The 23713-nt window shown below is 41.5% G+C and overlaps 1 protein-coding gene across 1 annotated transcript in view; it reads right to left on the bottom strand.

Moving 5' to 3' along the window:
- LOC126284860 (UDP-glycosyltransferase UGT5-like) overlaps nucleotides 1-23713 on the bottom strand; it is a 104377-nt gene that overhangs the window by 64072 nt on the left and 16592 nt on the right. The window lies entirely within an intron of this gene.

Raw genomic sequence — 23713 nt, 5'->3', positions numbered from 1 at the left:
AAATTTTACAGGGGGGCTAAGAAACATAACTTCTTAATAAAATTTTTGATTGCTTTGATTTTTTTATTTAGAGCATAATCATTTATTACTCTCGCGTTTTCCGTTGTCTTTTTTTGCATAATTTTGTTATAACATATATTTTTTTCACTCACAAGTTTTTTTGAGCCAGGACTTTTTCTGACATCTGTCAGATACGAGGTCTCAGTTCTTAGGCCTCGATATAAGAAAAACTTTTTTAATATTATTTTCCAAATTTTTAAAAATTTTAACACTTTATTCTATTATAATATTAAATAAGTACAAAACAATGTGTTGCTATAGTTCTGTATTTAAAAGAGTGTACATAAGAATTACTGAAGAACTACATTTGAAGTTGTCTTCATTGGTGATGAGAAATGGTCCAACTTTAATGAGGAGCTGTACACAAATGGGTCGTCCAATAAATTCACTTTCGGTTTCATCGAATGCAGAATCTCTTTCTCCATATCTTTTTTATGAACGTTATTGATAGGTGGGTTAGTTTGAACGATATTACCGAAAACACAGAGATTAAAACCAAAGTTTTTCATAAACATGTAAAAGTGGTCCAATTTTGAAGAGCACTTGTATGGAAATGGGTTGTCCAAAAAATATGCGGATTGTCTCATTCAATGCAGAATTCCATGCCCTACAATTTTTAATTCTACTAGGTTTTCGATATTGTGATTAATTTACGATATGTAATCACAAAACCGAAAAAATCCCCGTTTTGCGGGTACGTTTTTGCTACCCCACCACTTTTCCACACCAACTCCGCCGAGGGGGAAAACCTAGGATAGTCATACTGGGACACAAACGGAGGCATTAAAACAATAAAACCTTTTGTAGCAATTATTTCCGATTTGAATGCTAATCCTACTGGGCTATACAGCCTAGACGACTGGAAAACCTTTGCTTGGTCATATGAGTCCAAATATCAGTTGGCAAGAGTTGACGGCAGGGCTAGAGTGTTGCGCAAACCCCACGAAACCACGGTCCCAAGCTGCCAACAAGGAAAGCACTTTGCAAGCTGTGGTGTTCCATAATGGTGTGAACTGAATCCTCTGATCCAACTGAACCGATCATTGACTGGCAATGGTTATGAAGGCATTCATGGATTTTATGTCCCTAAACAGAGATGCAATTTGTATGGATGACAACGTGCCATGTCACCGGGCCACAATTGTCCGCGATTGGTTTGAGGAACATTCTAGACAATTCGAGCGAATGATTTCACCACCCAGATCGCCCATCATAATCGAGAGATCAGTCGCTGTGCAAAATCCTGCACCAGCAACACTTTCGCAGTTACGGACGGCTATAGAAGCAGCCTGGCTCAGTATTTCTGCAGGGGACTTCCAGCCACTTGTTGAGTCCAAGCCACGTGGAAGTGCTGCACTATGTCAGGCAAAAGGGGTCCTACACGATATTAGGTGGTGTCCCACGACTTTTGTCGCCTAGTGTATAAGGCGCCACAATCCGACCGCAATTTCTCGACTTGGTAATTTCTCGGACACATTTTTTCACAAGACCGATTCCCGTGGATTTGATCATTTAATATCCAGACACAACAAGAAGGAAGAAAGAAAGGAAGTTTGCTTTTTATGTCCCATCTACATCTAAGAACATTAGAGACGGAGCTTTGTCCAGATTCCTTACTACTGGAGGGGAAGGTATGACCCTTTTAAGGAACCATGCCGACATTTGCATGGAGTGATTCAGATAACTGCACGAAACCGATATCTAGATTGCTGGCTCGAGAATTGAAACTAGGTATCACGAACGCTCCGTCCTTGTGGAGAGTTTACTGAATTAGTTTTAGTCATATTTTGCCGCTAATAGAAATTGTATTTCTGCAGGTATGTAGAACGGATTTTGAGATACTGGCATTTCGGGATGTACAATTGGTTTTACAGGTAAATCGCTGAAAAATAAAAAGGTCGAGAGAGAAAAGAGAAAACTGTTACTATGTATTGCCTGTAATATTCACAGGTAAATCATCTGAATGCGTCAATCTGTTTATTACTTTCGCACTGTTGCAGTCGATATCTGACACGTTACGACTGTACCTGTTATCTTCCGAGTAGCTGCTCTCTAACCAGCAGTCCATACGAGCAAACTGACTGAGACTTTACATGATGTTGCTCGTGCCTTAGATAAATGGGGTATGCTCGGCTCTGTTTAAAAGAATATCTCGATGCAGCCGTAGGCTCTAGTCGCACACGTATGCTTTCATGCCCAGCAGATAACTCGCTGCAAACAATGACGTGAAGCTGTGATCCTGCAGTTAAACAGTTTGTGCACTGGCTAGAATTGTGAACTGATGAAATAAACAGACATACGAAAAAAAGGTAAATGAATAATTAATAAAAAAAGTGTTCTATTCTAACATGTGTAACTGATGCACACCACAGCAGAGAATTATGTTGAGTAATGTTTATTCTTGAAAGTATATCAAATACTGGGGAAGTGGTCCTATGATAATCAAGTAAAATACAGAAAGAAAATAATGTTATCAAATGCAGGAGACTTGCGTTGAGAGTGTTATGAGATTGGTAGCAGAATCCCCAAGCTAAATAGTCATCCGAGATGCGCCTAAACTAAGTCCACTTCACGATCACAGTACACGAAATATTCGCCAGCTCAAAGTAGTTCAGAGTTCAAGCTCACAATTTCCAAATTAATACACTGGAGATAACATTTTTTTTTTTTTTGGTCATCAGTCTCCTGACTGGTTTGATGCGGCCCGCCACGAATTCCTTTCCTGTGCTAACCTCTTCATCTCAGAGTAACACTTGCAACCTACGTGCTCAATTATTTGCTTGACGTATTCCAATCTCTGTCTTTCTCTACAGTTTTTGCCCTCTACAGCTCCCTCTAGTACCATGGAAGTCATTCCCTCATGTCTTAGCAGATGTCCTATCATCGTGTCCCTTCTCCTTATCAGTGTTTTCCACATATTCCTTTCCTCTCCGATTCTGCGTAGAACCTCCTCATTCCTTACCTTATCAGTCCACCTAATTTTCAACATTCGTCTATAGGACCACATCTCAAATGCTTCGATTCTCTTCTGTTCCGGTTTTCCCACAGTCCATGTTTCACTACCATACAATGCAGTACTCCAGACGTACTTCCTCAGAAATTTCTTCCTCAGATTAAGGCCGGTATTTGATATTAGTAGACTTCTCTTGGCCAGAAATGCCTTTTTTGCCATAGCGAGTCTGCTTTTGATGTCCTCCTTGCTCCGTCCGTCATTGGTTATTTTACTGCCTAGGTAGCAGAATTCCTTAACTTCATTGACTTCGTGACCATCAATCCTGATAAGTTTCTCGCTGTTCTCATTTCTACTACTTCTCATTGCCTTCGTCTTTCTCTAATTTACTCTCAAACCATACTGTGTACTCATTAAACTGTTCATTCCGTTCAGCAGATCACTTAATTCTTCTTCACTTTCACTCAGGATAGCAATGTCATCAGCGAATCGTATCATTGATATCCTTTCACCTTGTATTTTAATTCCACTCCTGAACCTTTCTTTTATTTCCATCATTGCTTCCTCGGTGTACAGATTGAAGAGTAGGGGCGAAAGGCTACAGCCTTGTCTTACATCCTTCTTAATACGAGCACTTCGTTCTTCATCGTTCACTCTTACTATGCTTTCTTGGTTGTTGTACGTATTGTATGACCCGTCTCTCCCTATAGCTTACCCTTACTTTTTTCAGAATCTTGAACAACTTGCACCATTTTATATTGTCGAACACTTTTTCCAGGTCGACAAATCCTATGAACGTGTCTTGATTTTTCTTTAGCCTTGCTTCCATTATTAGCCGTAACGTCAGAATTGCCTCTCTCGTGCCTTTACTTTTCCTAAAGCCAAACTGATCGTCACCTAGCGCATTCTCAATTTTCTTTTCCATTCTTCTGTATATTATTCTTGTATGCAGCTTCGATGCTTGAGCTGTTAAGCTGATTGTACGATAATTCTCGCACTTGTCAGCTCTTGCCGTCTTCGGAATTGTGTGGATGATGCTTTTCCGAAAGTCAGATAGTATGTCGCCAGACTCATATATTCTACACAACAACGTGAATAGTCGTTTTGTTGCCACTTCCCCTAATGATTTTAGAAATTCTGATGGAATGTTATCTATCCCTTCTGCCTTATTTGACCGTAAGTCCTCCAAAGCTCTTTTAAATTCCGATTCTAATACTGGATCCCCTATCTCTTCTAAATCGACTCCTGTTTCTTCTTCTATCACATCAGACAAATCTTCACCCTCATAGAGGCTTTCAATGTATTCTTTCCACCTATCTGCTCTCTCCTCTGCATTTAACAGTGGAATCCCCGTTGCACTCTTAATGTTACCACCGTTGCTTTTAATGTCACCAAAGGTTGTTTTGACTTTCCTGTATGCTGAGTCTGTCCTTCCGACAATCATATCTTTTTCGATGTCTTCACATTTTTCCTGCAGCCATTTCGTCTTAGCTTCCCTGCACTTCCTATTTATTTCATTCCTCAGCGACTTGTATTTCTGTATTCCTGATTTTCCCGGAACATGTTTGTGCTTCCTCCTTTCATCAATCAACTGAAGTATTTCTTCTGTTACCCATGGTTTCTTCGCATCTACCTTCTTTGTACCTATGTTTTCCTTCCCAACTTCTGTGATGGCCCTTTTTAGAGACGTCCATTCCTCTTCAACTGTGCTGCCTACTGCGCTATTCCTTATTGCTGTATCTATAGTGTTAGAGAACTTCAAACGTATCTCGTCATTGCCTAGAACTTCCGTATAATTAGTAGAAACTAAGTCTATCTTCAATTTCGTTTTGAAGTCGGAAAAACTTAGAGTGATGTGGCGGCCGTTCGCCAACCACAGTCAGACGACTTGAAAACGATACCACAGGCACGCCTGCCTTCTTCAAGAACTCGTGTAAAGGTGTCTTCAAAAGTTAAGGTTTCGTGGTGGCCGTTCACCGCTCAGAATCAATTACACCACTCGACCGAAAAATGCGCTATATCCCAGGCAGATCTGCCTTCGAGAAGCAACGGATCGATCCAAAATCAGTCCCTTTAGCACACGACACGAAAAAAAAGTGAAGAAAAGTCTGTCTCCGCTTGACTCCAGTGGTCTTTTGCCACTGCCTGCTTTTCCACTGGTTAGAGGCCAACCTCACCGAAAATATATCGTTCTTAAGTTCTGCAGACATAATTTGACATAATTTGACTCATCTTAAAAGCTTCCCACACTAAACCAATGTAGTATAACAATATGTAAATAAAGAAATGTTATAAACGTACGGTGACACTCGGAACATTCAGAATAAATATAAATATTAGTTTGCTGATAAATAAATAAGCCAGCATTCTTGCGCAAATGCGCTCATGTTAGATGGCCTTAAATGCCCCTTAAATATTGTTTCAACAATTAATTAGGCCTGCTTTACAGGAGCGTTTTTTGCTGTCTTTACAATAGCAGTGTCAGCTAACACGTGCCATTGACCACTTCTTAAATTACTAAAGAGGCTTATGGTGGTAGAGTGATTTTTTAAACGAAGATATTGAATTTTTTGACTAGCCCGTCGTACAACGCTTTCGAATTTTGGCCATTTTTATATCCCATCTTCTCAGAGCTGAATATTTCGGACTGAACTGGTTGTTTCAAATGGCTCTAAGCACTATGGGACTTAACATGTGAGGTCATCAGTCCCTTAGACTTAGAACTATGTAAACATAATTAACCTAAGGACATCACACAAATCCATGCCCGTTGCAGAATTCGAACTTGCGACCGTAGCAGCAGCGCGGTTTGGGGCTGAAGCGCCTAGAACCGCACGGCCAACGCCGGCGGCCGTACTGCCCAGATATTCTGTAGTTAGTTTATTGTCACTTTTGCTCTCTTCCTTCACATTGCTTGTACCACCTGTGGTCACTGATGCTATAGTAGGCTTATGGTCACTGATGCTCTCCTCTACGTTAACTGATTTGGAAAGCACGGGACTGTTAGATACTTGGATATGTAAGCTATTGTTGTGATGAACCGATTAACTGTTCGAAGTAAGTTTCACACAAGACATTGTGAACATTCGAACTTTGATCCCTGTCTCTGGAAGCAGTTTTGATCGCATGACTCCCCTCTTACAGCCAGTAAATCGACGTCTCCTGCCCCGGTTACGATAGCGGTATCACGAAACCTACTCCCGAGATTCTCCCAGTTTTCTCTGAACAGTTCTGTTGGTGACGGCCACCTTGTGGCAGAAGACAGCGACTTCCAGAAACGCTCTGCGTAAATTAATATGGCAAGATGATCGTTACGGTAATAGAAATCGCCCATGACCAACAGAAGGACAAAAATTGCGTTTCAGAGTGTTCCTTTTCTTCTTACCATAGTAGAAGATACGACGTCGTAGGGAAGACGTAATCACTGTGAGTATAATGAAAATAACACCGCCTACGTTACATTCTTATTCAGATAACAGGATGTAACATCTTGCACATGCCATCTTTATACACAGAATCATTCAACATCTCCAGTACTTTACTGTCTCATACTCGTCTTGTTGACGAAAGCCCTGGTTTCGGATCTGCAGGCGACCTGTACACTACGTCGAAACTGTTTACCTAAACAAAAACTAGTGATATACCCAGTCAGTCTTATTTCGATTTTCAGCTTGGGCACGCCATCTCCGAAAGTCTGCGAATGAGTCAGCCGATTCTTCCGTTCGTATTTGTAAGAGCTAATGACTCAAATGGCTCTGAGCACTATGGGACTTAACTTCTAAGGTCATCAGTCCCCTAGAACTTAAAACTACTTAAACCTAACTAACGTAAGGACATCACACACATCCATGCCCGAGGCAGGATTCTAACCTGCGACCGTAGTGGTCGCGCCGTTCCAGACTGTAGCGCCTAGAACCGCTCGGCCACTAACAGCTAATACTCTGGTTAATGTTCATTACAGTGAGTGATGTGAACAGCGTACAACATCAGTGAGACTCACCGAATAACTATCACGCAATGTAATTTGCGTCATTTTGATAGTCGCCAGACAAAATTCAAGTTTCATATGAAGAGATGCTGTTCTGTCACCTACCGCAGACATCAGATAGAGCGGCACCGAAGGTTAAGTGCCTGTAACGAAACGTGTGCTGATTAATGCGGGTGACTAAATGACGGATTAAGACTGTGCAGTGCAAGAGCGTGACATCCAGACGGGCCTAACCTACCCAAACGGAGGTGCCATAATGGTAAGCCGCCACCTGAGCGCCGAAGTGACGTGTCGAAGGCACCTTTTCACCAGCCGGCTACAACATAAGTCGTGTAACGTTTCAGGTGTGAAGGAGTGGGATTCGAAACTTCCTTCGTTAAGTTCACACTCTCTGTCAACCCTCTCAACCGATTGTTTCTGTTGTATCGTAGCCGATACTAAACGGAAATATTGTCACACAAATCTGATGCCATATGGACTGTACAAGAACAGTTATGTGAAAAAAGTTATTAAGGATTTCTTAAGCTCACCCATAAAAGGACAAATCAGTAACTGCATTCTATTTCTATAAGGTAGCACGAAATATCCTTATCTTTAATGAGTGCTGTTAATCGCATCTTTAGTTTTAAAAACATTTTTAAGAACGGTTCTTTTGACATTCCTGCTACTCTTGTATTATGTATTTTCTTGCACAGAAAACCTAAGCTGGATGTCGTGCGTTCGTGTTCCCGTGGTTGTTTTGCGGGACAATAATGTTATTTATCATATTTTTAAGTAATATGTGTCACACAATTTGTTGCACGCACATCCTGACGTACTCCACCACGACGCTGGTTTTTGGGTGATTTCCCGATGATTCCTGCGCGATTTCCAGGGCGAAGCAAAAGACGTCATCCATAACTATAATAAAATGATAAACATACCATAGAATCTATTCCTGGCATCCTTGTAACAACTGCCCTCACAAATTTATGTGTAACATTACCAAAAGTACAAAGAAATTTTTTATTGTCACTGTATGCGAATATTACGTCAAACTTGAGACTAAATAAAACTGTAAGAGTTACGCGCCCTCGAATGTTAATAGTATGTACTTCTATGTAGTCCTATTTTATGATAGTGGATTCTTATTTACAATATGTTTTGCTTCCATAAAGAGACGAACTGTAGAGTGATGTCATTAAAGTATGCATTTGTTTTTGCAAGTTTAATTTTACTGTCCATGCAATTAAAGAAAGATTAATCGTGGAACAGGTGTCAGAACCTAGGCAGAAATGATTTCTAATTGCATACTTCCTACCTACATTACCGGGCGATGTAATAAATCTCTTCACTTCCCCGCCCATCGCTGAATATGATTGAGTAATATCTAACAATTTTTTCCAATGAGCATTTTTGAGTAAAGACATGTAGGACCATAAATTATATGAGAGCAATTAGCTATGACCGTATTCTCATTTCAGTTGTCTTCTTCTTTACGGAGAAGGAGACAAAGAAGGAGACAAAGGACATGAAGTTCAGTTTCTGACTGCCAAAAAATCAAATCACAGGCGTTATTGCAGTGCTGAGAGAAAATATCGATGCAAATGTATCTAATACAAAGATCGCCAAATAATAAAAGTCAACCAGATAAACATTGCATTTGGTGTAAGGTAAAATTATTTAAATCAGATTTCCAAGTTTGTGCCTACAGGTAACATTATCAGCCTCTATCTTGGTGTCGAAATTTTGTAAGGCTGCGTGTCACTAAGCATATAAAGAGACATAGCATATAAAAACCGGACATTACGCCATAATAATAACAGAAAGGGAGTGCCCACTCTGTAAGTAAAAGATCTCATACTGAGCATCCTAGATAGAAATGTATAGTCAATGACAAGGAAACGATTAGCAGAAGACCAATATCCTCACTAATTCACAACTTACCACAAAAAATAAAATTAAAAACTTATAAAAATTATTAAAAAGTAAATAAACAATTTGAAAAAGTTAAAAAAAATACACGCACAAAAACTCTCTATGATCCCATCACTTTCTCTCCCACCATTACCAACCCAGCACCCTATGTAGCTCCCATAATCCCTCAGCCAGCCTTACAGTGAGTGAAGTAGGCTACGTGCAGTTTGCAACACGTTTGTGTAGTGAAGTTAGTGACATGTAGACAAGTACATATGACGTGTTATTAATTGGAAGCCTGTAATGTGTGCGTCTAGTGCCTACACAAGAACCAATGGAGATGGGAAACGAACAGAAAAATGAAAACCATAAACCACAAACATACATTTCTAAACCGCCCGTTAATTGAAATGTGTCGCCAGGAAGCACTGTACATCTCCTAACAAAATATGTATAACTGAATATTTTTATATTATAGTCCAGAGATGATGTGTCATACGTATAATTCAAACACGTTTTATTAAAACATAAACATTCAGTTGCAAAAGACGTTACTGTTGACATTTACATGATAAACATACTCGTAATTGAAGTAGTAACTGAGAAAATAAGTAGAGGAAAATAAGATACGAAAAAATGAAGTAAGAAAACGAAATGTGGAACATACTAAGCAACGCTAACACAATGGGCAGTTGGTCGCTGAAATACAAAATTGTTGCTAACTCAAGGATGGAGCTCTGCCTATTACAAATGGTATTGACGACCCAGAAAATAAAGATTCACATAATGTCGTGAGCGATGTAGCATGTAACAACAACAACAACAACAAAATAACATGTGTAATAGTATGTAATATATGCTCATAAGACAACCTTCGACGAAATTCCTCTTAATGAGAAAGACAGGAAAGCCATGTTTTTGAAAGTAACACTAAGCGATTCGTTGTTTTATGATATTGCGTGCATTCTTTCAGTATTGTGTATTTTAGAATGCTTAAAATGCAATACCAATCGCAAGACATAAAATGAGGTAACATTATTACAACAGTTTATACTTTTTTTTTCATCCTGTTACCGAAAGACTCACTACAGCCGAGACGTTTCTTGTCCTGATAAATGCTGCTATCTCTCCCTGGCCTAAGTATTTCTTGGTAACCACAGCGCTACTAATGGAGTTCTGATGCCTTCAGCAAACAGCGGTACCAAAACCTCTCGTCTGTCTATTAGACTTATAGTCTAATCAAGAGAATCCGACGCCGTGTAATGCTGCTCCTGTCGTACACAAAGCGTTTTTTAGTGTAATAGCGGTACCGATGATTTACATGGGAGCACGCCAAGACTTCTCTAGCAAGAATTCAAAGTCTCACACACATTGCGGACATCTTCAGATAAGGTACTCACACGTGCTGTCATCAGATAACAATACGATGTATCAACGTCCACTTATCTAAACAAGGTTCGTCTCATCATACTCGATACTCACTCTTGAAAATAGTAATACCGACTGTGCAATAGCGAAATAGACTACTTACTACTGATCGACGAGTTAAAGTTAAAGCTTTTGCTTAAAAGATTCTTCTACTCTATATCCTACTTACAGAAATAATTTGTTCTGTCTCTTGTTCTTCTTCTTCTTTCTTTCTTTATGTGTTCCTCATTTGCCTGTTATATCCCCTTGTTCAGTGCCTCTGTTTACTGTGGTTATTTACTATGTGATCTCTCCACCTCTTGCTTAGGCTAACGTTGATCTTTTCCCTATTTATCTATATTTCTTTGCTATTTTAAACATTTTATTTTCGTTCATTTTTGTGACATGATCTATGCATCTATTTCTATAGTCTCTGACCTGTTAATTTCTGCTTCTAAGTCCACGTTCTTGTCTCACTGTTGCGCTTCTTATCACATCATATGATCCTCAGTCAGTTGCCCTTCTTAACAAACGCATTTCCACAGATTCTATTCGTTCAGTATTTCCAGTTTTTATTGTCTGGGTTTCACTGTAGTACGCTATAGGTGGTGCAGACATTATTTTTAGAACTGTTTGAAAGAGGGTCGGGTACTGCTAAGATGTTTGAATTCTTGTAGTAGCTTATTGAAAATGGTTGCAATAGTATACTGCAAACCTTTCTGCACGAGAGTTAAGGATGTGCGATCCAAATACAGATTGGATTGCTGCCGAGTAATAACTGAGTGAAAGCTGCTAATTCTTGGGAATAAGCTGATATTGTTAATACGAAACGACGGTAAATAATATATCTATTGAGAGGGCAATGTCAAAATACCCAGTTTAGTGAACAAGGGTCAACAAGAGATTTGTGGATGTACACCACTTATTGCCCAAACAGCCAGTCTCTGAGCCAAAAATATCCGTTTACAATAGGAAGAGCTACCCCAAAATATAATAGCATACGACATAAGCGAATGAATGCTAGAGGGCATACCATTTATATAAATAAGCAACAGGAGTGGCCCCAACACTGATCCCTGAGGCACCCACCATTTGACCATACCCCACTCAGACCCCACATCACAGCCATTCTCAACACTGTGAATAATGACCTTTTGCCATCTGTAGCTGAAGTAAGAAGTGAACCAATGATGAGCTACTCCCTGTATTCTGTAATGGTCCAACTTCTGGTGCAGTATTTTGTGATCAACACAATCAAATGCCTTAGTTAAATCAAAAAATATGCCTAGCTTTCGAAACCTTCTGATTAATCCATCCAGTACCTCACAGAGAAAAGTCAATGTAGCATTTTCAGTTGTTAAACGACTTCTAAAGCTGAACTGTACAGTTGGTAGCAAATTATGTGATATAAAATGATCAATTATCTTTACATACACAGCCTTTTCAATAACTTTAGCAAACACTGATGGCATAGAAATAGGTCTAAAATTACCTACATTATTCTTTTATTCCTTTCTATAAAGCGGCTTTACTACTGAGTACTTTAATCGTTCAGGAAACTGTCAATTCTTAAAGGAAAAATTACAAATATGGCTAAGTAAAGGGTTAACACGTGCAGCACAGTACGTTAATGTTCAGCTAGGCACTCCATGATATGCATGAGAGCCCTTAGTCTTCAGTGATTTCAATTATTGATTCAATCTCCCCCTTGTCAGTATCATAGAGGAGTATTTCAGACATCATTCTCGGAAAGGCATTTTCGAAGACACTTAAATGATTCCCTGTAGAAACTAAGTTTTTATTTAACTCACCAGAAATTCTTAGAAAATGATTGTTAAATACTGTACATATAGCTGACTTATCAGCAACCGAAAGATTTTTGCTAGGAACTGACTTTATATCGCGGACCTTGTGCTGATGACCAGACACTTCCCTCACAACTGACCATATGGTTTTAACTGTATCCTGTGAATTAGCTATTCTACGTATTTGCATACCACATACTCTTTGCCTTCCTAATAACGTTTTTAAGCACCTTACAATACTGTTCATAATGGGCTACTGTATCTTGGTTGTGACTACTTCTAACATTTTGATGTAATTCCCACTTTGTTCTACATGATATTCTTACCACACTAGTCAGCCACCCAGGCTACCTTTTACTGCTAGTGCCCCGTTTAGAACGTTCTAATGGAAAGCAACTCTCAAAGAGCATGAGAAATGTGTTAAGGAAAGCATTGTATTTGTCATCTACGTTATCAGCACTATAAACATGCTGCCACTCTTGTTCCTTGACGAGGTTTCACATACTCTCTATTGCCGCTGGATTAGCTTCCTACATAGATTGTAATTATATGTGACATTTGTTTGAGTACAAAAGCCTTTTAGTGTTAATATTTGTGCATCATGGTCCGAAAGGCCATTCACACTTTTACTAACAGAATGCGCATCTAGTAATGAAGAATGAATAAAAATATTGCCTATGGCTTTGCTACTGTTTCCCTGCACCCTAGCTGGAAAAAACACAGTCTGCATCAGATCATATGAATTTAGGAGATCTACCAACATCCTTTTTCTTCCACAAATATATAAAAAATTAGTTGTGAAGTCATTACATATGACTAACTTCTGGTACTTCCTATCAAGTGCACCAAGAACCCTCTCTAGCTTGTGCAGAAATGCTCTCAAGTCAGAGTTATGGGACCTGTAAACAACAACAATTAAAAGTTTAGTTTGACTAAATTCAACTGCCTCTGAACAACACTCAAATATCTGTTCAGTGCAGTGCCGTGGTACGTCTATGGACTCAAACGGAATACCGTTTATTACGTACATAGCCACTCCCCCACTCCGCAAGGAACTCCTTGAAAACCAGCCAGATAATCTTTACCCTGGTAAAGGAAGCCGCTGAATTGGCAAATTATTTAAGTGGTGCTCCGTTATACCAATAACAGAGTCAACATCTATAAGCAGTTCACTAACTTTACCTCTAATACCTCTTCTGTTTTGATGAAACACGCTCAGTCCTTCTCTACTTGGAAACATGACCTCCTCTGAAAGTGAGCCTTTAGTTAGAGGGATTTCCTTTAAGCAGGTATACCTATCAGCTGACTTCAATCTAAAAAAGGTGCAGCTCCAACACCAACTACTACAGGAATTTTTCCATGACTGATGCCACCACCACCCTTTACATTGTCACCTATAAGCTTTGGCAGCCTCCCCTTCTCACACCTATTGAGGTGCTGGCCATACGTAGTGAAACCCGTTCTACTGATAGACTCAACTGTCATCAACGCAATGTCAGCCACGCCCTCTGCCATCAGTGCCTTCTAAAGGGCGATGTAAACATACCTAATGGATGCATTAAGATGAGGCCGATCATGACGCTGACACACTACTTAACCTAAATTATCCTAAGGACAAACACACACATACCCATGCCCGAGGGAGGACTCGAACCTCCGCCGGGATCAGCCGCACATCCCCTAGAACGTAGAACTACTTAAACCTAACTAACCTAAGGACATCACACACATCTAAGCCCGAGGCAGGATTCCAACCTGCGACCGTAGCGGTCGCGTTGTTCCAGACTGTAGCGCCTAGGACCACTCGGCCACAGCGGCCGGCTGAAGACAGTCACATCTAAGTGGTACACTGAGCAGTGCCTGCCCAAAGTTGTCCAATTTTTGATGAACCTGCGACCCAAGTGAAGAATGGGCCCTTGGTTTCTCCATCATGACAACGCTCCAGCTCACCGCGCCAAAGCATGCACCGAATGTTTGCGGAGTATACGACTGAAACCTTTTGAGCTTCCTCCTTGCCCCTGTCCAGACCTTGTTCCTTGAGACGTTGCACTGTTTCTGCACGTGAAAATGAAGCCAAAAGCAGTGTAGTTTTCAACAGATGGGGACCTCCTGAGGGCTTGGGACAACGATTGTGCCTTACTCCCTACAGGAACTTGGGAGAACTGCTTTACGGGCTGGTCTCGGAGGTTGGAGAGGCGTATTTAGTGTGGCGGAAATGACTCCGAAAAAATTAAATATATAAAGCTACATTTGCAAAACTGTGCTACTGTCCTTCGTATATTCCTTTCTTTGGCCTCCAGACTTTCAACTGGGCCATGGTTGGTGATGTAAGGTATTTCGGATGGATACAGGGCTTCCAGTTGGATTACTCCTGACATGAATCTGTCCCAGCTGTCCTGCTTTACTGACGTGCAGAGTTGCTTCACTTCAGTTGTTAGGCTTTTATATTCATCTTTGATTTCTGTTATATTGACTTGTAGCCATTTAAGGTATGCAACGTTTTTTCTTCAATTACGAGGGTAGTCCACAAAGTAAGTTCCGTTTCTATTTCAGTCCGCGGCAGCGCTACTATCTCAGTTCCGAGCATGAGCGGCAGTTACTCTGACTCAAGGAGAAGACATGTACGCTATTTTCTGAGCGCTGCTGCCAACGTGTGCTTTGTAGTGCTTCTTTATAATGTCAGCCGTATCTAAAAATGCCGTCACGTGTCAAATCAGATCTGTGATTCTTTTTCCAAATGCAAGGAATGTTAAGCCAAAGAAAATTCATCGGCAAATCTGCGAGATTTATTGACAAAATGCTATGAGTGATTCAATGGTTAGAGTGTGTTGTGTTTTTTCCACGATAATGCCCGATCTAACACGGCGAATGTGGCCGAACAACTCTTACGGGAATTTCACTCGGACGCGTTTAATCATCCTCTGTACAGGCCGGACCTCGCTCCTATCGACTTTCATCTCTTCTTACAATTAAAATCTGTCCTTGGTAGTCAACATTTCAACGATGATGGCGAGATGAAAGAACATGCTACCACATGGTTAATGCAAAGGCGGCAACCTTCTAAGAAGAAAGCATACAAAAACTTGTGCCACGCTATGACAAGTACCTACAGAATTTCGGAAGCTATGTAGGAAAGTAGTTTAACAGTTTTAGATTTTTGTACAATAAATATTTTTTCTGTACCTGTACACGTTTGTTTTATACAACCAAACGGAACTTACTTTGTGGACGACCCACGTAGTTTTGATGTTTGGTTAAGACCGATAAAAGTAGTCACATAAAGCAGTGAAGAAACCTACCTGCTCAAAGAAACATTCGTTAGAAAATTATACCTTGACTGACTGAGTTGTTACGCACTCAGATAGCCTGGAAACGTTCCCTTAGCCCAGCAGTGCTTCAGCCCACAGATGTGTCAACAAATCAGGCCACAAGGCGTAAACAGACTACACAACATGTGTTCACTACATTTCGACACGGTTAATCACGGTTAATCAGTCATCAAGAGTGCGACATCGACTCTTGTATGAGAATGTGCGCGTGAGCTCGATGGAAAAGTGTAAGACGAGCACGCGCAGACCGGCCTTCATTGCCCTCGTAACATTAAGCCAGACGCACTAGGTGGGACACAACAACACATACCACGGACCTGACGGAGGAGTTACGGTACTGAAACAAGCAAAAGAAGCGGGACTAGAGACCGCTGACCACTCGTGGTAAATTGGACTCATTCGGTCATTACAAATGACGTCTCACAGCAAAAACTCTCGTCATTTCAGTGCAAATACCCCAATCAGCTAGTTTTCAGGCATCTAATCAGTAGGGTCGGTGGCACTAGATTCCCTATTTGGTTTGTGTTGTAACATTTTATGTAAGACTGTTCCAGTGTTGCCTCACTGTGCCTGGCTGATGACAGCATTTCTGTCACCACAGATAAGTGACACTGGAGTCCAGGCCGGAAGCTGCCGGGGATGGATAATCCATGAGTCTACATCTGCATCTACATCTACATCCATACTCCGCAAGCCACCTGACGGTGTGTGGCGGAGGGTACCCTGAGTACCTCTATCGGATCTCCCTTCTATTCCAGTCTCGTATTGTTGGTGGAAAGAAGGATTGTCGGTATGCCTCTGTGTGGGCTCTGATCTCTCTGATTTTATCCTCATGGTCTCTTCGCGATGTATACGTAGGATGGAGCAATATACTGCTTGACTCTTCGGTGAAGGTATGTTCTCGGAACTTTAACAAAACCCCGTACCGAGCTACTGAGCGTCTCTCCTGCAGAGTCTTCCACTGGAGTTTATCTATCATCTCCGTAAAGCTTGGAATTGGCCAACTCATACAAATGCATGGGTTTAACACTTTGTAGGGATTTGAAATGGAATGACCACGTAGGCTCAGTTGTCAGTAAACCAGGTGGCAGACTTCTGTTTCTGGGCAGAATACTGGGGAAGTGCAAACAGTATACAAAGGAGATTTCTTACAAATCATTCGTGCGACCAATTCTAGAATATTGCTCAGGTGAGTGAGACCGGTACCAAATAGGACTAAACAGGGGCTATTGAACAAGAAGGGCAGCATAATGGTCACAGTATTGTCTAATCCATGGGCGAGTGTCACAGAGTTACTGAAGGAACTGAACTGGAACACACTTAAAGATAGATGTCAACTATCCCGAGAAAGTCTATGGAATATATTAGAACCCCATAATGTCGTTCAAATAGGGATCACGAGCATAAGATTAGAATCATTACTGCACACACAGCGGCATTCAGACAACCATTCTTTCTCTGCTCCGTAATCAAATGGAATGGGAAGAAACCCTAATAAGTGGGTCAATGGGACGAACCCTCTGCCATGCACTTCACGGTGGTTTGCAGAGTGTAGATGTAGATACATGGAGAAGGACGGACACCACCACATTTCATGCCCGTAGCTGCATTTTTCCTAGGTGAAAACTCACTGTATGACTACACGTCACAAGCACACTCACACACTGCACTCTGTTCAGTAAAACACGCACGCGTTTATGAACATTACACATACACAGCACTTTTATTTTTGGTGGGACAACAACCTGAACGAAGGATGAGGTCCTAGAAATAAATTGATTCCAATTCCCATGTTCTGACGAAGGTCTTCGGCAGGGTTGACTTGGCTGAAAAGCGTATGCCGGAACAGGTAAGACCCTGCCGTTTATTCCCTTTTGGGATGACCCATTCGCCCCCTCTATCAGCTTGTTTCATAGTTGGCTGTATAGAGGCATGATTGTTAACGAGCTGCTTCCTGAACAGCCAGCTCCACTCCTAGGAGTCGAGAAATGGAGAACGAAAAAATAAATAAATAAAATAGAAAAAGGAAAAACTCTCGCATGTAGATAATGTAAGACGCTCACTGTGATGCTGTTATGAATTCGTGGGAATTAACTGTCCTGGATCGGAGCGCACTTTTGACTCTACAGTTGAGTGTATCATGCAGAGACTCGCTACAATTTGGAAGAGGTTGAGGACCGGATGCGTGACTAGCAGTTCTCTTATCTGCTATGACATGTGACCACTCATCACAGTGTCGACTCACTGCTTCAATCAGACACTATCTGTTGCAAGATTACAGATAAGAGTGGATTCAAAAAACCTGGTTCTTGAGTGCCAATGTACGCACTTTCTTCTAAAAAAGTTAGCGGCGTTCTTCTAATCTTCCAGAACTTAAACTGAGGGTCACCGTTTCAAATACTGAAGTTGGTAACCAAACTGGTCCTCAGTATCACCTGAGAAGGCTTCGTGGTTTCCACATCTGAGGAACTTGAGAATTGAATCCCCTAAGTCCTCCATTGTTCTGAAACGTGTTGCGCGAAGGGCACATTGAGCAGATTAAGCTTGTTTGCCACAGTTTTACAGAGCTTTTGTGTTGTCCTGGTGTAACGTCCCCTTAGAAAAATTACTGAATTACTGTGCTGGTAAGCCCCTACGTTATTTGATTTTCAAACACCTGAGCAGAACTGAACTTTACCTTTCTGATCAACACTAAACTGACAAACAATACTTTTTTTTTAGCGCAGCGCAATCTGACTCTCAATAATCCCTACATAAGAATGGCCCTGACTAAGATTAACCTATACCTTTCACAAATCACTTACTTCACAAAAATCTTCGTAACTCGAACTACTGCAATACAGCGAGTGCCACTACTGCCAGCTAAATAAAAGATTCTAACTACTGAAGTCAGTAACTACTGATAGGCATAGTTAGCAAATGAAAGATTTTGATAAAGAACAAACAATGTATTTACCTTAATATTGTTCAAAAGTCATATTATATATATCAGTTCATGACATCCAGTCTTACAAATTTACTGTCTCTGTCCATATCATCCGCTCTCAAAACTCCGCCATCTCACTCCCCACATCCACCACTGTTGGCGGCTGACCTCCAACTGTGCAACGCTACCTGCTGTTCACATCCAGCTGCCCAACACTATAATGGCAGACAACAATGCAAACTAGCCACAGACTGCACACAGCACAGCCAGTCATTTTCATACAGAGCGCTACGTGGCGTTACCAACATAAAAACCTAAACACCATACCTACACTGGCTTTTACAGGTGTGCTACACCGTCATGCCTGAAGGCACTGAATGTAGTCCACCACGTATGCATAATACGAAATTGTAGTATTACGATGCAAATTTACTTCCGACATGCACGCATGTCCAAAGGAACAGGGGCTGCGGCGACTACTGCCGTAATGAGATACGTGAAATGTATTCGCAGTTGCGAATACGAATGGTCGGTTGTACAGTTGAATGACGACAATGAAAATATGTCACCGGATTTCCCGCTTATGGCGATCGGTCGTCTCACCATTTGGCTATCAGAACTTACGAAATATCGTCGACCATGTCTTTGCATATCACATTTTTCGTATTTATCCGCCGACAACGACCAAGCGAATCTTAATTAAAATGTCTCCACTGTACGGGAACACACACAATGGATGTAAAAGTACATGATGTGGAATCGTGATTAACGACACACGGAAGTTCGGATCTGGCCGTGAGTCTTGCTCGGATAGCCAAAATGGTAAGTCCACCGCTCGCGACAAGCGGGAAATCCGGGTTCTATATTCTGTACATCATAAGAATAGACCTGATGTAAACATTACGCCACGTATTGCTCCGCGTTTGCTTGAATCTCACTGGATTTCGTTTCACCTGGAGCAGAAGCCAAGTTGTGACCAGTACAGTCAAGTACGATAATGCGGGACAACAGCTTTAGTCGAGCATTGAACTTGGACAGCACTGGCCGACCAGCAGTCCAACTACCCTCCACTGGTGTCAGCAGTTACAGTTCAGACGTAAAAAGAGACGAGCAAAGAAACAACACAACTTCGAACATCATTTAATTTTTAACGAGAATGAAATAATATTCGGCCAAACTTCAACACAACCGGGCGCTTCATAGGTGACCAAACGAAAAGCATAAAATGCTCTCGTTCTCACCTGACATCTACATCTACATCTACATCTACTCCGCAAACCACCTGACGGTGTGTGGCGGAGGGTACCTTGAGTACCTCTATCGGTTCTCCCTTCTATTCCAGTCTCGTATTGTTTGTGGAAAGAAGGATTGTCAATATGCTTCTGTGTGGGTTCTAATCTCTCTGATCTTATCCTCATGGTCTCTTCGCGAGATATACGTAGGAGGGAGCAATATACTGCTTGACTCTTCGGTGATGGTAAGTTCTCGAAACTTCAACAAAAGCCCGCACCGAGCTACTGAGCGTCTCTCCTGCAGAGTCATCCACTGGAGTTTATCTATCATCTCCGTAACGCCTCCGCGATTACTAAATGATCCTGTAACGAAGCTCGCTGCTCTCGGTTGGATCTTCTCTATCTCTTCTATCAACCCTATCTGGTACGGATCCCACACTCCTGGGCAGTATTCAAGCAGTGGGCGAACAAGCGTATTGTAAATGACTTCCTTTGTTTCCTTAGGATTCTTCCAATGAATCTCAGTCTGGCATCTGCTTTACCGACGATCAACTTTATGTGATCATTCCATTTTAAATCACTCCTAATGCGTAATCCTAGATAATTTATGGAATTAACTGCTTCCAGTTGCTGACCTGCTATATTGTAGCTAAATGATAAGGGATCTTTCTTTCTATGTATTCGCAGCACTTTACACTTGTCTACATTGCCATTCCCTGCACCATGCGTCAATTCGCTGCAGATCCTCCTGCATTTCAGCACCATTTTCCATTGTTACAACCTCTCGATGCACCACAGCATCATCCGCATAAAGCCTCAGTGAACTTCCGATGTCATCCACCAGATCATTTATGTATATTGTGAATAGCAACGGTCCTATGACACTCCACTGCGGCACACCTGAAATCACTCTTACTTCGGAAGACTTCTCTCCATTGAGAATGACATGCTGCGTTCTGTTATCCAGGAGCTCCTTAGTTCAATCACACAACTGGTCTGATAGTCCATATGCTCTTACTTAGTTCATTAAACGACTGTGGGGAACTGTATCGAACGCCTTGCGGAAGTCAAGAAACACGGCATCTACCTGTGAACCCGTGTCTATGGCCCTCTGAGTCTCGTGGACGAATAGCGCGAGCTGGGTTTCACACGACCGTCTTTTTCGAAACCCATGCTGATTCCTACAGAGCAGATTTCTAGTCTCCAGAAAAGTCATTTTACTCGAACATAATACGTGTTCCAAAATTCGACAACTGATCAACGTTAGAGATATAGGTCTATAGTCCTGCACATCTGTTCGACGTCCCTTCTTCAAAACGGGGATGACCTGTGCCCTTTTCCAATCCTTTGGAACGCTACGCTCTTCTAGAGAGCTACGGTACACCGCTGCAAGAAGGGGGGGGGGGGGGGGGGGGGGCAAGTTCCTTCGCGTACTCTGTGTAAAATCGAACTGGTATCCCATCAGGTTCAGCGACCTTTCCTTTTTTGAGCGATTTTAATTGTTTCTCTATCCCTCTGTCGTCTATTTCGATATCTACCATTTTGTTATCTGTGCAACAATCTAGAGAAGGAACTGCAGTGCAGTCTTTCTCTGTGAAACAGCTTTGGAAAAAGACGTTTAGTATTTCGGCCTTTAGTCTGTTATCCTCTGTTTCAGTACCATTTTGGTCACAGAGTGTCTGGACATTTTGTTTTGATCCACCTACCTCATAGTACTCTAATTACAAACAAGAGTGATGAAAATTCCTACCACAAACACAGGGTAATTTTTGTGGGCGAGCCACGTGTGAGGCAAAAGCATACAGCAGGGATTTCACCGTAGTGTTGAATACTAAAGCCAGTGAAGGTATTAATTACAGTCAGTCGTCAGGTAATCCCTTAGCTCCATCCTTATACGAATCCGAGAAATACATCTCAGTACGGGAACTGTCATCTGCTACTCTGATAACGAGTCGATTAACATCAGAATCCACGAAGCCACCGAGGTCCCGCATATTCTCCTCTTCTTTTGTATCCCGCCTACGTTCGGGAGTGACGTGTGAATAAGCTGCGTGTGTTAGTTCCAGTGCGTCTGACAGCTTAACAGTCTTGTTATTTCTCGAGCCAAATCCTTTAACTTCGCTCCAGATCAGTTCTGTTGGGTTCATATTGTAATGGTACAGTGGAAAATATAAAAATGCAGCATTTGTGGAGTGTGCTCGATGCTGTGAAAATGATTGTTTTTCATGTCTCTACGACACATATCTACATCTGTGGTATAAAACAATGGACACAGTCCAAATAGAGAGTATATAGGTTTTCATTTCTGCCTACAAAAATTAAATTGTGTTTTCTGAATTTAAGTAATGTAAGACGTTGTGGTCTCCTGAACTTCATTGCTTACATGTTCCGCCCTCGCAATCATATTCTGCACATAAAGACGCTTCATTCGAACCCGAACTCGATAAGATAAAGTCAATGTTGTATGAATTCATGTAAACGATACGCAAATAACAAGTGCGCACAGGGGTTGAAATACACACATACATTCCAGACACGACGGTCACAGGAGCTTTTAGTTCAAGAGAGGCAGACCACACACTGGGAGGCCGGTCCCTTCAGAGGACGAGTCAACCTCGGCCGCCAGTGGAGCAGACAGCGTGTGCCCAAGTGAAAGGGGGAACGACCCCGTGTTCGGCTTAAAAGCAAATTCCACTACATTGTGTGGGAGTGTCCAACCTACTCATTCTGTACACATAGAACAACGTTTCAGAGATTTTCACAGAGAGACAGCAAACGCCAAACGCCGATACTACAGATTTCCAGATTGGTCGCCTTAAACAAAACGTCATTTCCCATTTAAAAGAGCAATGCTGACTGGCAGACGATATTTCTGACACCTTGAGCTGAAGGAGTAATGGAAGAGACCGAAAGATATACCCCTTCACGTCTGGCGTGGAGAGGCGCCGTTCTGTTGTCTCTCTTGGAGCGAGGAACAAGTCTCTCCTCAGTACTTCACTGGGAGAGCACCTCTGTCGAGAGCGAATCGATATGCGACTCTGTATTGAGTCCTTGCGATTAAGTGCTGTTCACTGTGTTGGCTGACACACTTATTGTGCGATGTGAACGGACAGAGTTATAGTTAAACGCCTGAAAGCGAATTTTTCAGTGGCATCGCAGTGGTCTGGTTATCTGACTGGTGTACCACGCCAATAGTTAGACTAGGGGCGAATAGGAATCCTTGACTTCATGAAGGTGTAGGGAGAGTTTGATTGGCGAAGGTCAATCCAGATAGAACGAGAGTTATCTTATTTGTCAGCAGCGAGCAGCGCAGACAGCAGTCATCACAGCTTACGGTATTGTGCGCTACAGCTATTGCGAGCCCCATATTTCCTCCACAACAGTACACTTCACTGCATTTCACACGCGACAGCCTCGACCGTACCTAGTAACATTCTAAAGGATAATTATTCAAGTTGAGTAGGCATGTTTCTCAGCCATTCTGCCAAGTTAATAACAATCTTAAACTTTGTACAGATATGTCATTAGAGAATCCTATCCTTGAGAGGTAATTTCACATTCCGAAAAGAACCAGGATATAACTTGTTCAATTTATAACTAAAAGTGCCATTGTGATTTCTCAGAATTTTTGCAAAATAAATAATAGTTTTCGTTAGTTTCATGTTTTTATTACACTAACTAGCACTACTCCAGTATCCATGTATCCCGCTATTTACATAAGAAATTTTGTGAACTTTTGTGTCATTTCCTTAGAGCGGACGACTCCAGAAGATATTTACTGCTGAAGGTTTTTTAGGCATTTCCCTTTAGAACGTTAGGAGCGTCTGTCTGACTTCTGTAGTAGTGTTGGGGTGGAAATTGCATCTTGCAGGAGCCACAGGGTAAAGGGTAGATCTCAGATTAATCTGTTGCGCGGAATAACAGATCAACCCCAAGCTCACAGTAACTTTATTAACACTCTTTCACAAAATATCAGTAATTGAGAATTTATATTTGAAATGGAAACAGGAATTTCGCGCGCAACATGTAATTAAAAACAAGAAGACGTGCATTATTCTTAAAAACTGATGAATTTTACAATTAGGAGATGTAGGTAATTCAAATTGAACGAGAAAAACAA

The sequence above is a fragment of the Schistocerca gregaria genome, chromosome 8 (genome assembly GCF_023897955.1).
Source record: "Schistocerca gregaria isolate iqSchGreg1 chromosome 8, iqSchGreg1.2, whole genome shotgun sequence".
Classification (NCBI taxonomy): Eukaryota; Metazoa; Arthropoda; class Insecta; order Orthoptera; family Acrididae; genus Schistocerca; species Schistocerca gregaria.
The sequence above is the reverse complement of the archived record's forward strand: the minus strand, read 5'-3'. Positions and strand labels throughout refer to the sequence as shown.